At 36.5% G+C, this 15,502-nt stretch overlaps 1 protein-coding gene across 1 annotated transcript in view; it reads left to right on the top strand.

Moving 5' to 3' along the window:
• Positions 1–15,502, top strand: part of SORBS2 (sorbin and SH3 domain containing 2) — a 156,107-nt gene that overhangs the window by 19,653 nt on the left and 120,952 nt on the right. The window contains exon 2 of the mRNA XM_064652664.1: positions 2,899–3,026. The gene's annotated coding sequence lies outside the window, so the exon portion shown is untranslated. The remainder of the gene's footprint in view (positions 1–2,898; positions 3,027–15,502) is intronic.

The raw sequence follows: 15,502 nt of genomic DNA, 5'->3' as shown, positions 1-15,502 counted from the left end.
CCTATGTTAAATTCATTTAATGTTATCTGTCCTAGTTCTGTTGAAATTCAAGAAATATGGTTATTTGGGAAAAAAATGAGAGAAATCTTGTCCATACTCCTTGTTTCTTTCTCAGGCAGGTAATGTGCTATTCATTTAGACATATTATCGTATTAGTAGAAGGTATTGCACTACTATTGAAATATATGAATAGAATAATACAAGGAGAAAATAGTCATTACACCAGGCTGTGCAGTATTTATCTTGAAATGTACAGAGAGACTTCTCAAACAGATTCTTCTTCAGCCATTCCCTCTGAAGCTTCAGGGACTCAACTGTGTTTGAAAGGTTAGATTTAGAAAAGGTGAGATTTCCTTTATATGAACCTGTGCAGTGAAGCGGGTATGCAACTCTCTCGTCTATCAATATTTTAAACAATTTTTGGTATCTCTTATCTATGAAGACTTTTTCTTCTGGTTTATGAGAATCTCCATGCTGTAGTGTGTGGTCATAGAGCTTCCAGAGACCTGCAACCAAGTACCTACATTAGCATTGTGAACTGTACACTTCTATATTATGTTTGAATTGTTTAATACCAGCAATTGATTAAATTGCACTGCAGTGGGCCACTAAAGAAATTATATTCTTGATTTTAATGTTGCTGATATCCATAAAATGAAAGAGATTTTTGTCAGTCTCTGAAAAGCATAAGGTGACAATCTTGGTGGTAGTGACATATTAATTTGTTTTACTAATTAGCGTACAGATATATTTCTCTTTGAGACCTAGATGGTATATATGATATTTCTGGCATCTAATGTTTCCTGTAGATAAAGATGATCCGATCCAGTAGTTAAAGCTTATCTTAGTATATACTGAAATAGTGCTTATGTAAATGCTATAAATACTAATTGGTAAACAGTAATATGCACAAATAGAGTTGCAGGGAGTGCATGAAGAAACAAGGTACCAAAATGGGTTAAGTGCTGATGTTGAATCAGCTAATGGTAAATCTGCTTTCTGAGAAAAAGCCTCAGAAAAGAGATACTGCACTGCAAAGCATTGTGTGTTATATTATTTCAGTGGTGAGTTGGTACTGCTAATAATTATTTTAACACATTCTTCTAGTTTTGTATTTGTGTAGTATTAGTAATTGACATGTGGATATTTGTTGATTTAGCTTGTAACCACAGGTCTTTATTTATTTGCAAACTATACTGCATGTTTCACCTGTCCATTATAGCTCTCAAGCTAGCTAGAACTCACACATTATCTGAAATTTAAGCTATTGGAGTCCTTAAATCTCTTTGTTCATGAACCTCGAATTAAATATGAACTGAGCTTTTTAACTTCTCTGAACTAGTTTTGCAGTAAAATGGTGGTCTTAAACTAGAGAGTTGGAATGAAGCAGCAATAATGATTAATTTAACAAGTTGGTATTTAGAGTTTGTGGGGTTTGTTGTAGCTGCTCTTAACTGCAATAACACTAAAAATAGCTGAGATCAAATGGAAAGGATGCTTTTGAGCTAACCCAGAAAGAATTTGTGCTATATTTTCACACTCAGCAGCTTTTTCATTATTGTTATAAATGTTTCATAGCTAATGATTTTTATGGGAGTCTTCAGGAAAAAAAGTATGCTTTTTATGTTTGTTTGTAACAACGAGCTTTGCTTTACTCTTTTAATAGTATACTTAATAGCCTGTGTGTCTGGCATCCTGTTTAATGTGTCACTGTAACTTCCAAATGTCTACTGTTCACAAATAGAACAGAAAATAGGTGACCCATAGTGTTTTAAAATGTTTCCAAATGAGTGTACTTAAGTAGAATTGATTGGAAATGTAACAGATATTGAAACATTTTGTAATCTTGCCACACCAGCCTGTTTTAGATTTTGAGCAGAGAGTAAGTCTAAGTCTCATAATTTTTCCTTGAACAGAAGTAATGAGATTTTCAGTGGCAGTGCCTAACAGTGTGATGATGTATGAGAAGTTTTTCTGATGAAGCAAATGGAAATTGTGCTTGTCAGAATTGCTGAGATATCTAGAGGAAAGTTATATAGGGGATTTCTTGGAAACTTCTTTCACCAGAAGGAGCTGCAAAAAATTAAATAACCTGGTGATTTTCCACTGACTTATTTTATCTGTGTTGTCTTAAACTGCAAAGCAATTAGCCTTTATGTACCCATCAGGATGTTTTGGGTCTTTTCCTAGAGTCATTAATTTGTACTGATGCTTTCCATTTCCCAGTATTTTTACACTAAGGGAGGGTAAGCTGATTGGTTAGTGATGTGACAGAGGAGGACAGGGAGATACCTATCATGTCACTGAATGGCTCTGGCAGAAAAAAATGGAGTAACAGCAGCTTCAGGTCACTAAGCTTCCCATATAGCACTGTTGCTGAAACTGAAAACTTAAAATGCAAACTAGAAACAAACTACTGGCTTCAGTCTTGGTAAACTGATTTGTTCTGTCCGTGAATGATGGACTTAAATGCAAATAGAAGAACTTCTATCTCAGATGAACCCTTGTGTAAAGAAGGCAAAACATCTTCAGATAAAACCAGACTCAAAAGGTGATTTTCACATTAAAAAATATCCGTGGTGGTTCATTTTCTGAACTAAAGGTAATAGTCTTCAAGGTCCCTGATTTCCTTTTAACATGTTTTTTTTATTTTTTTGTTCATCAATGGTTGTTGTTCCTTGTGCTTTCTGTTTCTTTAAATGAAAATTTGGACAATGAACAAAGTTTTTTTGCTATGGATTTCCTGATTTTCTTTGGCCTGAGTTGGGAGGCTGCTTATTCTGTATTGCATTTTCATTTCGATAGTAGGCAAGCCCATTGCTGCTGAAAATAGCTCAAATGTTCTTAGAACAAAAACATCAGTCAGCAGCTCAGACTCTTTCTCTTCTTCTTTTCCAGACTTTTGCATGTGAATTAAATTAATTTCTCGAGAGAAACTTTCATAAAGGGCTAAATCAACAAGGTCTACACATACAGAAATTTCTTACTTCTGCTGCATTTGAGACACAACTAAACTCGTCTGTCTGGTAAGCCATACTTTTTTTAAGGATTTATCTTTCTTCCTCCCCTAATGACTTGCATTCTTGAGTTTCTAATTAGTGTTCCGAGAAAACCAGCTTCTGTTTGCTAGTAGTTCTGCTGCATGCTCTGTATCAAGTACAAAGACTAATCTCTTAAGGCATTACTGTGCTGCTTTTTACAAACTTCAAAATAGTACTTTGGTGTAAGTGGGTGTTTAATTGTTTATGTAGTACTTTGTTTTTGGTTTGCTGTAATGAAGGCATTAAATGTTTTAAAACATAAGTGGTGACTGTTCTGTCTTGAAATTATTTACCTGTTTGAATGTTCTGTATTTAATTAACTTAAGAATTTGTCAAGTCAGAGTTTAAAAATAAGCTTTACCAACAATTCATTCATGTCTCATTGCTTGCTAGTTTCATCTTGTATAGATAAAATAGATTGATGTTATCTAATACAATGGTTTCTTTTTCTTGGTGATGTGCCTATTTCATAGGACAGTAAGCATACTTGTCAGTAGTCTTTAATTGATCATATAATTCTGTAATGGTTCTGTTAAAGATATTTATGGCTTACCATTTCTTTGGGTTCGATTGTACATCTTGAAACAATTTTTTTTTCTTTGATTATAAAATATTAATTGAGTTTGACCCAAACAAAAGAAAGTTTTGTCCTCTACCTTCTATTTTTATTCTTTATTACAATAAAAATGAAGAAAATCTTGGAAGAGCAAAAGATTTTTTGCTCTATGCTGTGGCTTTTCTAAGCAGTTGGCTAGCATTAGATGGCAGCCTATATATACCTAGTCCATCTGATCACATATGCTGCTATGCTTTGGTTTACCACAATTACTGTGTACTAACACACTGTGTGCCCTGGTTCCTCATAGTTCATTTTGCAGGATTTCCTATAGCCCTAATATCAGATTGTTTCAAAAAATATATTGAAAACCCTATGTAATATTTAAAATTAGTCGAATATTTAATGTTAAACAGTAGTTATACATTATATTTTCATAGGAAAAAAAACCCAAACAAAACAGATCAGCAATTTTACATAACAGCTGTCTGGAGACTTTCCAATTCACTTAAGTTGTAGTAAAAAGCTTTCCAGCGTATTTTTGGATAAAAGGAGAAAAACTGAAGTGTATTTATACATTTCATAAAGCATATCTTCTTGTTAAAAAATACAGAAACTTTTGCAAAAAAATCAGGAATTTTCTTTAACAGTTCTTCATAAAACATAAACCCAAGTCTGGTTCAGTTGCAAAGTTTACCATAATGTTTTATTCTGATATTTGAGAGTATTGATATCTGCTACTGTAATGTAGGTATCCACTTGGAACAATGGGAATTTCAGTACCAGGAATACTTTATTTCAAAAGAGATAGTTTCTGTTCTTCTTCCCCTCTCATTTTTTTATTGAAATTATATTCCTCTTGGTTTAAGATCATTCCTAGTCTTGTCTTACTGTCCCATATAAAGCTGCTTCCCGAGTCCTGTAGGTCAGTCACCCTATCCTTCCTAAGTTCTTTTGACCACAGTTTAGAGAATACTTGTCTTATATTGATGAATTTGTCACCTGAAAATTACTTCCCTAAAACCTGAAGCTTCTGAAGGAACTTAAGTCATTTCAGAGCAATTTAGAAATCTGTGATCCCTTAACATGTCCAAAAACATAACTGGAGGAGAAATTGCACATGATTAGGCTGCATAATAGACAAAAATATGTACCAAGTATTTTCAATTAAAAGTAATGCTTGAACTGTTTAAAGTAAGGGCCAATAATGGTCTATTAGTGATCATATTTTAATTCTCCTAACACTGAAGTTACTATATACCTGGCACTTAATTTTTGACTGAGTAACAGAGCTGACTAACAGGAACTTGTATCCGGCATGCTAACACAACCCAATCTTTAACTGAGTGAACTTGGCACGAAATTCAGCTAAAGGGAGGAAATCTCAGGAGAGAAGTGGAATTTCTTTCATTGAGTAAGTATACCTCAGCATTCATGGGGAACAAATGGTAACATTTTGTGCAGTTTTCTGCTTTTGACAGTGTGTCTTTGTTCACTTCCCAAAAGGGGGGTGTCAATTACACTGAAAAAAATAAACTTCTGTATTTGGATTTTTCATTTTACTTAATGATATGGTCCCAAGGAACCTATTAAATTTGAGACTGCCTAACACTGTTGGTTTTAATTCTTTGTGTGTGAAGAAAAAAGGCTCAATTAGAACAATTTTCGTTACATAAATGTATTCCTCCTTACTGTCTTTGTGAGCTCAAATAGAGGGGTGGGAGGCAAGTGTATCTATAAGCATTTTATGATAGAATTTCATCGAAGTGTCTCAGAAAATGTTTTCTTCTTGCCAGTATAGGTGTTTTCCAACACTATTACTGAACTGTTACCTTAGGAAACAAAAGATCATAATAGCTTAGGTATCCTGTCAAAAGCTTTGTGCTTAGAAAGACCTTAAATCAGTATGCGGTTTAGTCACAACGTGTCAATGTTGCTTCCGCTGTGTGGTCTTCAGCTCACTTATTGATGACAATGGGGTTTATGGTGACTGTTCTGTATAGGATATTGATCTTTGATCTGAGTGTATCAGCAGATCATAATATTATGTTGAAACTGCATGGGTTTAGTATGTGACAATGCTGGAGCAGAAAAAGGTGTTTTGAAAACTGGAAAGCAAGACCTGCTGATAGAGGAAATCAATCTGAGTAAAAGACCATCATGCAGTCACCTCTTTCTTACGTTAACCTCAGACTTGTATGTGCATTCATATGTGAGACCTGTGAGTTGTGTCTGCATTGGACTTACCTGGCCATGTGACATTCTCAGATGGCAATAGATAGCTCTGGAAGAGTTTGTGATGTCATTCTGTATGTAACTAGCTGCTTTAGAGGTATAGAATTTTTATGACCTTGTGATTATCTTCTATCTGCAGTAATGCAAGGTGGCAATGAATCTTTGTTGGCTCTGGAGCTTAGACTGTGCTTAACCTTTTGATATATCCAAATGAAATAGGAACTGGCAGGATTCCTAGGTTCTCACAGTAGCCTCTGTTCATCATCATTATTCTGTGGTTTGGGGGAAGAGAGTAAAATTAATTAGTTTATTAATACTCAAGTACAGCAATGAGCATCTTTTGTCAGAATTAATAATTTTAAATATATTGTCGAAGCTGCTGGTTGCTTAACCTTTCTAAAATACTCAGTGTCTTTTAGATAAAAACCCCAGTCTTTTAGATTAACATTTTTCAGATTCTACAACTTTGAAATCATTCCTTTTCCATCAAAAAAAAAAAAAAAAGGAAAAGTTCACAGTCAAAAGCAAGTATTTTTTGCATATGAAACAATGAATAGTTTAATTTTCACTTCTCCCTCAAGCTTTGTTACATTTGAGTCTAACTTGTGTTAAGTCAAGTTTGAAAAATACTGATTTGGTAATAAAGTTGCATGATATATGATAGAGAATTTCCCTGCTTGGCCACAGAACCACAGAATGGGTAAGGTTGGAAGGAAGCACAGTGAGGTCATCTGGTCCAACCTCTCCCCACCTGTGTGCTTGTACTTTAAGGACAAAAGCGTGCTTTTAAGCACTGTCTTGTTCTCAGTAATCTAATAGGTATGCTTTAATCTGTTTTCAGGTTGGCTCACGTAAGGCATTATGAGTTTATGTATGTAAGACTGCATTTATCTCCATAGTATTAGTGTCTGGAGAATTGGTGTGTTTCCTTAGTGGCTTATGTCCCTAAATATTTAATGCAATTTAGAAGGCTGTGTCATCTTTACTGCTGGACGTAACTTGGGCACCTAGGTTGCTTCCATACTTGAGACTGCTAGTGACTTGTTCCCCAGAAAGGTTCCCTATAACAAAGTCATTTGATACAAATGCATTTAGAAAGGAACTATCCTGGTGCAAATGAGACTCTTAACATGACTATCTTCCCTAGTCTCTGCAGAAACAAGTGACAAATGTAGTAGCGGCTCCATCCTTTGAAGCTGAAAGTCCAAGCAACAAGTTCCTCTGTGCAAGTAGGCTCTCAACTTTGCAAGTGCACCATGGTGCACCATGAGGCACCTGTATAGGATTCACTTACTTGTGTGATTCATCTTGATAGATCTAAGTGAGCTAAGAGATGAGGTGCAGCTGGATGCGGTAGAGAACTGTATCTGTGACCCTGAATCTGTAACAGGTCTCTGAACCTTCTGGAAAGCAGTGGATTTCTTCTCCAAAGCCAAAGAAAATTGAAATAAGAACAGCAGAGAGAAACAGTTAATAGATCTAATAATATGCTGTTGTCTTATTTGCTTCCTGTGAGGGAAGGGAGCAGAGGAGGTGAGAGTGGGAAGGTAAGCTGTCTTGTTCATGTAAAGGGACAGTTGATCTGGAGAGCCAGTTCCTCTGTCTTGGTAACACTTAGTCTTTCACTACAGTTGAGTTCTGACCAGTGAAAGGAATTTTTCAAGAGTTTTGCTAGCCTTCAATGTACAGAATTAGCTAGTTAATCTTTCCACAGTGATGATTAGCCAAATAAAGGCACTTGAAACTTGCTCTCAGAGGTCCATTGAATCTCCAAACGTGTAAAATCACCTTCTGGCTCCCACTTTCCCTCTGTATCCTGCACAGAGCCTTCCAGTGCTGAAAAGAGAAGCTGATTATTCTTGGGATGTTACAGCTCAGGCCCAAAGTAACAGTTTAAAAGTGAGACTAAAACTTCTGTAAGTCTTCGTAAAAATGAGGCTGTGAAATGTGAGTATGCATTAAACAAAAAACTTCGTTTCTGTGGCTTAAAGTCTGGGGACATTGTAATTTACTGAAAGACACTGCTTTTTCCTGTGACGAAAACAGTGATTAAAAATGACGTCTGGAAGCAGAATGTAGATAGTATTGAAAGCTTTTGAAAAATCTTCCTTAAAGTATGTTCTGACTGTATCTATAGGCATGTTTCTAGAAAGCCTACCTGTAATGCAAGAACTGAATGTTTTAAGCTGTATTACCATTTCATAGTGATACCTATTGGAGTAGCTAATAATACATTCATGCAAAGCATTTTACAGTAATGGCTTTGTGTACTATGAAAGAATCTTCATTACAACTGAACAGGTGCACACTTTAATCTACTGTTTGAACTGGAATTCAATTTTGACTTGACAGTGATGCTTCTGAAAAGCACCATCATCAATTGCCCTTTTTAAAAATAAACAAACAAAACCGTAACAAAATCCCAGAACCTTGGAATTCAAAGGCTAAAAACGTGTAACTAGGCAAACATCTGAATTCCTAAAAAGCATATAGATGTATTGCAAATGGGCTGTGCTGAATTACTTTGAACATGATGTCTTGTGAAGTTTGTATGTTCTAGGGCAAAGGTTGCTATACACTGGCCTCCCCACCCCATCTGATTTATCTCCTTTATGTAAATAGGATAAACCTAAATCCACTGGCTTGGAAATAATTGTGTGGTTTTTTGCTTTGTAGCAGCTGACTGCATGGTGGTTTTCTAGCAAAACACTTAAGTGACAGGCGGCAGGTCAGCATGGTGTTGATCTGTCTTCCTGTGATCTAGGGAGTCTCATCCAAATTACTTATAGTGCCTATGTTTCTGTAGTGAGATGCGCCAAGTGTCTGGTTGTAAAACCAAATGATTAGTGAAGAAAATTTGCATCTGTCTGGATAGGTATTAAAATACATATAAATAATAAGGAATGTGTAGAACAGCTGAAATCAACTGAGTGCCAACGTCTAATCAGAATTTGAACAAAACCATCCAACTTAGTTCAGATTGAAAATACTGTTATGTGCCATGGGTAAGGAGCATGCGTTTTTTAAATTTTTGGATCTTTGTATTCTTTGTGTCCAGATAGAATGAAAAGCAATAGTGTGACATCAATGCTCTAATATTTGCTCTTAGCAATAATACGTGCTTGACCAAAATGTTTGCTTAGAGATGGAAAACTGTTTCCAGTCAAAATCTAGGCTCTTTTAAGAAAGTCCTTTACAGGCCAGCAAGCACAACGGAGCAAGTTTGAAAGACCTTTTAGTCAACTGGTTGAACTACTTACTACAACATGTTTATTCATTGAATTTACTAACTTGTCTGTCAATTATCTGACAAACCAGAGTGGCCTGGACAAAGGTTGTTCATACTCTTAAGGCTTTAAAGATTCATGTTTATGTCTGGGCCAATTAAACTGTCACAAACAGCTGCTTCTATGCACTTGCAGAGTAATTGAGTATTCAGTGTTACAAACTCTCTACCTGTGCTAATGCTCAATACCAAGTTTGCTAGGAGAACCATGCAAATCACTGTCCTGCTGTGGGCAAGTGGAAATAAAGAAAACAAGCTCAAAGTTCAGTGTAAGATCATTCAGTTTAGACCATAGTAGCTGGCTTGACCATTCAGATATTTCTGTGCTGCTGACATGAACTGTAACATGTCAAAGCTTAGGTTTTAAGTCAGTTCTTTGACAGCTATTTCATTTTATGCTGTTAATGGCAAAGTGCCTTTCACACTGGCATTGATAAAAGTCACTACAGAATTACTAACCATAGTTTATTGCATTTTAGTTATTAAATGTTTTGACTGTGAAGAATGTGTGGGGAAGCAATCAGGGCAAAACCCCAGATAATAGCATATGTAGGACATATAGGCTTAGATTGCTAGTTTCAGTCTAATCCAGATAATTAATGATCACACATGGTTTAGGATAGCATAGCAATGTGGTCTATGTGAAGTCAGTTAAACGCTTTAGTCCATTTGACACAGACAATTCTCTTCTGGCAAAGCAGTATCTCCTGAGATGAGACCTCGTGGTGTTCCAGTCTGGTCTGGCCTTTCCTGTGTCTGGAATGAGCAAGAAATTTAAACTGCTCTGTCAGAGCCAGCTGAAGGTGTATTAATTGAAGCTAGGATGGTTTTGTTTTGCACTTCATTCCAAACATTTTATGTGGCATAAATACAGGACTTTTTTTTTTCTCTAGGCAATCTACGAGGCATAATTACAATTCAAAATTCACATACATATTTACAAGATACATATTGGTTTAATTGTGACAGGTAAAACTTCTCACTGGATTAGCACTCAATTGGAAGACGTGCAGGTACGGTTAGAGCGTGAAGAATTACACTTATATGTCATACCTCAAAATTTGCAGATTTTTTGAACCAGATGTCTTTGGGCTTTTGTAAATAGGCTTATTTCTGAACATAATGACCTGCGTGAGAATTATCTGATTTCTGAATTAGAGCATAGATTTAGCTATGGATATGGATTTATGGGAAGAGAAAAGGACAACAAGCTATAACAACAACGACAACAGAAATCTTTTTCTCCATAAGAATAGATTTATCTTGACAGTTAATTCAGGCTGCTCATCAAATATCTTTTTAGAATAATTGTGCCTTGATGGCTGTGATAGATATAAAACTGACAAATACTGGGATTTTTTGTTTTTCTTGTTTTCTAATGGACTTCAGAACTTGATGACCTTTGCTGAAAATAACTTAACTAGATAGAGCCATAACAAGACACAACTATTTGAGGGCATGTGGTGAAGGCTCAGCTGTTTGGACGGTACTTATCATTCCACGGATATCATAGCTAAAAAAATAGAGGAAGTAGAAAATCGGTCATAAGGGTGCAATATAAAACTAAAAAAAATCTTCCCTAAAAAATTTTTTCTAACTAATGATGAACTTGAGGTATATTTTCACTATTAAAATATTGTTGCTCAAATGCATATTGCATTTTCTCATCTATATTGCAGGTGCATATTGCAACTTCGATACTTTATTCTTTGCCTGTGTTCATGCTGAGGGACCATGAGATGTCAAACTATGTCTCTAGATTATCCAGTCTAGAGGAAAGTCAGTGCCCTAACTTTGGTGCTGACTTCGTCATATTCTCCAGCATTACCATTATTGGTCAATGCTCAGTGACAGTTTTGGTTCTTGGGTTACAAGTTCATTGCTTTTTACAGTTCAACTGCCAGTGAGGACATGTTTATTATTCTTTTAATCCTTTAAAAGGTTTCCTTCACTTTCATATTTGCTATGCCTGCCTACTAAGATTCCAGTGAAAAAATTTTCTTGGAACCAAGAATAATATACTGTTCTAATCAAGATTTTTATCAGAGACATTACTGCTAACTGCTTTATTTAAATGTGCCAAACCACCATCATGGTACCATCAAACATTCTGCTCATTAATTGCCAGGATGCAATTTCGTTGCCTGAAAGGCTGGAGAACTTCATTGGCTTCATTAAGACTTTTGGTACAGTTCTCTGTTTTGCTCTGTTGGTGTTTTCTGCCTGTCAGCTTGAAAGCTTCAGAGTGGGTTTCCAGAGCTGTGCCTTGGAGAACACTGGTATGCTAGAGGCTGCCCAGCGGAGATGAGGAAAGGCCAGCCACTGGTGTGCCTCAGGATACACCTGTATCCTCTAAGGGAACCTCGTAGCAACGCCAATAGCAAGTCCTATAAATCCATCAGTAGGTGTAAAGGGTAAAGTTTGTTATATGTGAGGAAAGCCTAATTGAAGGAAAGGAAGGAAGCTGGAAGTTGTCTTACTTTTTTTAATGGTGCAAATATTTTAGTGATTGTCAAATGGACATTTAACTCTATGTGAACACAAGCGTTAAGCCAGTTTCAATCTTGATTGAATTTACTTCTCTGAAAGTGAGGGCATTTCAGCCTTATGGTAGACATGGTATCATATCTGAAGGAATTTGTCAGATGCTTCAGGGATGCTTGGGTGAATAGGGATGCTGTTACAAAATAGACTTTGTCAGTGTAAGCTTTCAATTGCTTGGTTCTCAGAGGTGCAGCATTACTCTTTTCTGCCTGACCCTGTATTAGAAAATATTTATTTTTCAACAGTATTCCCTTTCACATTGACAGATACACTGCTAATGAAAATAGTCCTTGTGAGGAATTTGTTCTGTTTAGCCAGCATACTTGAACTCAATCTCTACTGCTAACTTTGCATCTTAATTTCAAATTACCTTTCAAATTTGATCTTATTTGATAACTTATTATGTTTCCTGTTACTGTATTTTAGAGATTGGGAGTAGCTTTGATGCAGCAATGACACATTAGAACTCAATACCAATGTAAAACTTGTTACTGTTTTGGCTTCCTGGTGAGCTTTTGATACAGAGTGTAGTGTTTGTAACAAATAAGGCAGACCATTCTTTGGAAGTAACAGGTGGATTTTAGTTCCGGTTCCAGATAAGTAATGTAGTTTGTCCATGTTCTTAATGTCAGAATTTATTTAAATACCTTCATTCACCTTTGTGACCATTTCTTAATCTCTTCCTTGTGCTCTTGCCTAGCAGTAGGGATATTATTGAAGTTCAGCGTCTAGAGCAGTGTAAAGGTTATGTAGCTAAGAGCAGAATCTTTTCTACTGTTTGTATAAAACTGAAAGTTGAAGAGCGTTATATTAGAAAAAAATTTAGAATAATCTGGCAGGAGATGGTATAAGTTGAAATATTAAGACAAACTGTCTCTCCAAATTATTCAGTGCTAGATCACTGTGTAAAGCAACTTATGTGTTTAGTCAGTTGTCATTCCTCAGCTTCCTCAGTGCGCCAACTCTTTGAAATGATGAAGTCCTGACCTAGGTGGAAGTACTAGATTGGCAGCTGATACCAAGGTCTCAGACAAGTTTGTCTGACTAGTTCCTTGTTTTTAAGGGTACAATTAAGGACATTAGGCTAGAGGCACAATGAACTGTTAGTCTTTGAACCGCCTTGCACATGAAGTGCATATGAATTGCAGACCAAATATCCCTCCATTTTCCAAATAATTTTTAAATCAATATAGCACTTATCTAACTGAAAATATATATGCAAAAACAGGTGTTACTTTTTGGTCTTAGTTGCAGTATTAGTTCTTATTTATCCTGCATCAGGTGATCAGTAGACATAACACAGGAGAATCAGAAGTGCCAGGGAAAGGAGATGCACCTTTCATGTGGTGAAGGCAGGATCTTGGAATAAGTCGAGCTAACTTCAGAACTGTGTAACTTGTCCTTGGTAGCCTTTGGAGGAAATGGAAAAAAAAATTTACTGGTTTATACACAGCCTTCAGATGTAGTATACACTAGTAGTTTCAGATCAGTAGTCTTACCACTGAATATGCCATTGAGTATAAATGAGTGTTTATTGTAAGAATCCTCAGTTGTACAGTTTAACAGAATCTGCTTCCTGAGTAATAAGATTAGATTGCAGTAGCATTTTTATATAATTCATACTGTCAGCTTTTATAGCAGAAGATAAGGGTGGTATTAACAAATGATAACTCTAGCCTACTTGGGCTATTCTCCATGGCTGCTTTAATGTGTGAAAGAACAGTGTTGTCAAAGAGACGGGCAGGTTCTGATATTTGCTTGTCATTGCCTTCTGAGGAAAGCTTTGTTGATCTCTTTTGATAGACAGGGATGAAACATGGGAAATTATCTGTCCTCACTAAAAGTTAGACTGAGTTACTTACCTTCAGGCCACTGCATGGCCCACACATGACTTTTTTTTTACCTTTACCTCTGAAAGAACAGATGACTTGAAGATTTAGAGAAATCACTGTTATGTGGTGTATGCTACCATGACTGTCATGCAGAAAATACCAGGTTTACCTAGGTCAAGCAACCATATGAAGTTAAAATATGTAATACAAAACCTCCTTACATGTATGCAATAGGTTTTTTTGTATATTTTACTATCTGAACATCTTCAACCTGAGAGGCTTTTTCTACATTGTGAGACAGGGTACTGCATGAGGTGCTTCATAGCTGGCACATAGTGGTGGGACCTTGTCTTGTCCTTAGCGTTTGCACATGTTTGGATGACCTGGGTACCAGAGCATTGCACAGAAAATGTACCCTGTGCTGTAGAGACACTAACTTGGAAGCCAGGCTCTTCACTTTCCTTGAGCTGTGGAATTCCTCTCACCTGAAGTCATTAATGACTTCCACTTAGTCCCACGGGGTTTGGTTTGGTTTTTTTATCAAATGTCTAGAGCATCTTTTCTGTGAACACGGGATTAGAGAGTTGGTGCTATTCAACTTCCAATACCTAAAGAGGGCCAACAAGGAGGCTGGAGATGGACTTTTCACGAGGCCATGTAGTGATAGGACAAAGGGAAATAGAATGAAGAAATTCTTTACTGTGAGACACATGAAGAGGTTGCCCAAGAAGTTGTGGACTCTCCATCCCTGGAGGTGTTCAAGACCAAGCTGAATGGGGCTCTGAGAAACCTGATTTAGTGGAAAGTTCCCTGTCCATGTCAGGGAGTTGGAAGTAGATGAACTTTAAGGGCCCTTGCAACCCAAACCATTTTATGACTCTATGAAAAAAAAAAAAAAAGCCTATTACAAGGCTATGTTTTATTTTTCTCTTCTGTCAAAACTGTATCTAAATCTTCCCCTTTCCCCCATATTTTTTGCTTATGTTTCAAAAGTAATCATTCTTAATATTAAAGTTTTGCTTTATCAGGAAAAGCTCATTTTGCACAGGGTAAGTGCTTGTGCAGTACTCTGCAGCTCATTTCAATGATAAGCTTATGACCTGATTTCATAGAAAGTTATGTTACACTAGTTGGGAAGGTCATGACTCTAGCACTGGAATTGGAATGACTAGAAAGGCAGACACCTCTTCAGTAGTTCTTCTGCCAAAATGAGTCCATTATTTAACTATATCTTTTTAATTCTGCTTGGAGGATTTTTTCCCAAAGGACTGTATTTAAGGAAATATACAGTAAGTTGATTTCATATAGGGTATGTTTATCCCTCTGTTCTCTTCAGGTGGGATCTAGTTGGGTGCTGATGACCTCTACTGATTGACCTACACAAAGATAAAATTGCCAGTGCAACTCCGTTCTCCGTTTCAGCACAAGCAACAACAAATCAGTCACAAGGTACAGGGTTACAGAAAGTCAGTAAAAGCACACTGAAGTAGAGAAATCTCCCAGATAAACCACATCTTCCCATACTCTTGAACTGCCCTGTTTTTAATTCTGCAGCTGTGAATGAAGAATGATCAAAGTGTTTAATATGAAGTGCCTTTTTTAAGCTGCTCAGGTGAACTGTGAATGAACTAATACGGAAGAAAACCTGCTTTAGACTGACATCTTACATCACAGCTCCTTAAAAATTAGTAGGGATGTGGTAAGTGACAGGATATTCATCACAGTAGGCAGCTTTCCCAGTTGCCTGAGCAGAAATGAGTATCCATTCATGCTTCTTTCAAGGCAACTGTATATTACCCCATATATTACGTTAGTTACAAGGCTGCTGTTTAGTCATAAATGCGTGCTTAGGCTGCTTCCTTAACAAAATTTTAGCTGGGTTTTATAGCAAATCCTGAACTGAAAGGGATACTAAGCAAGTTTGCAGAGAACACAAAACTGAGAGGAGTTGTTGACTCCCTCGAAGGCAGGGAGGCCCTGCAGAGAGACCTGGACAAATTAGAGGACT

Source organism: Pseudopipra pipra, chromosome 4 (genome assembly GCF_036250125.1).
Source record: "Pseudopipra pipra isolate bDixPip1 chromosome 4, bDixPip1.hap1, whole genome shotgun sequence".
Classification (NCBI taxonomy): Eukaryota; Metazoa; Chordata; class Aves; order Passeriformes; family Pipridae; genus Pseudopipra; species Pseudopipra pipra.
This window is presented reverse-complemented; position numbering and strand designations above follow the sequence as displayed.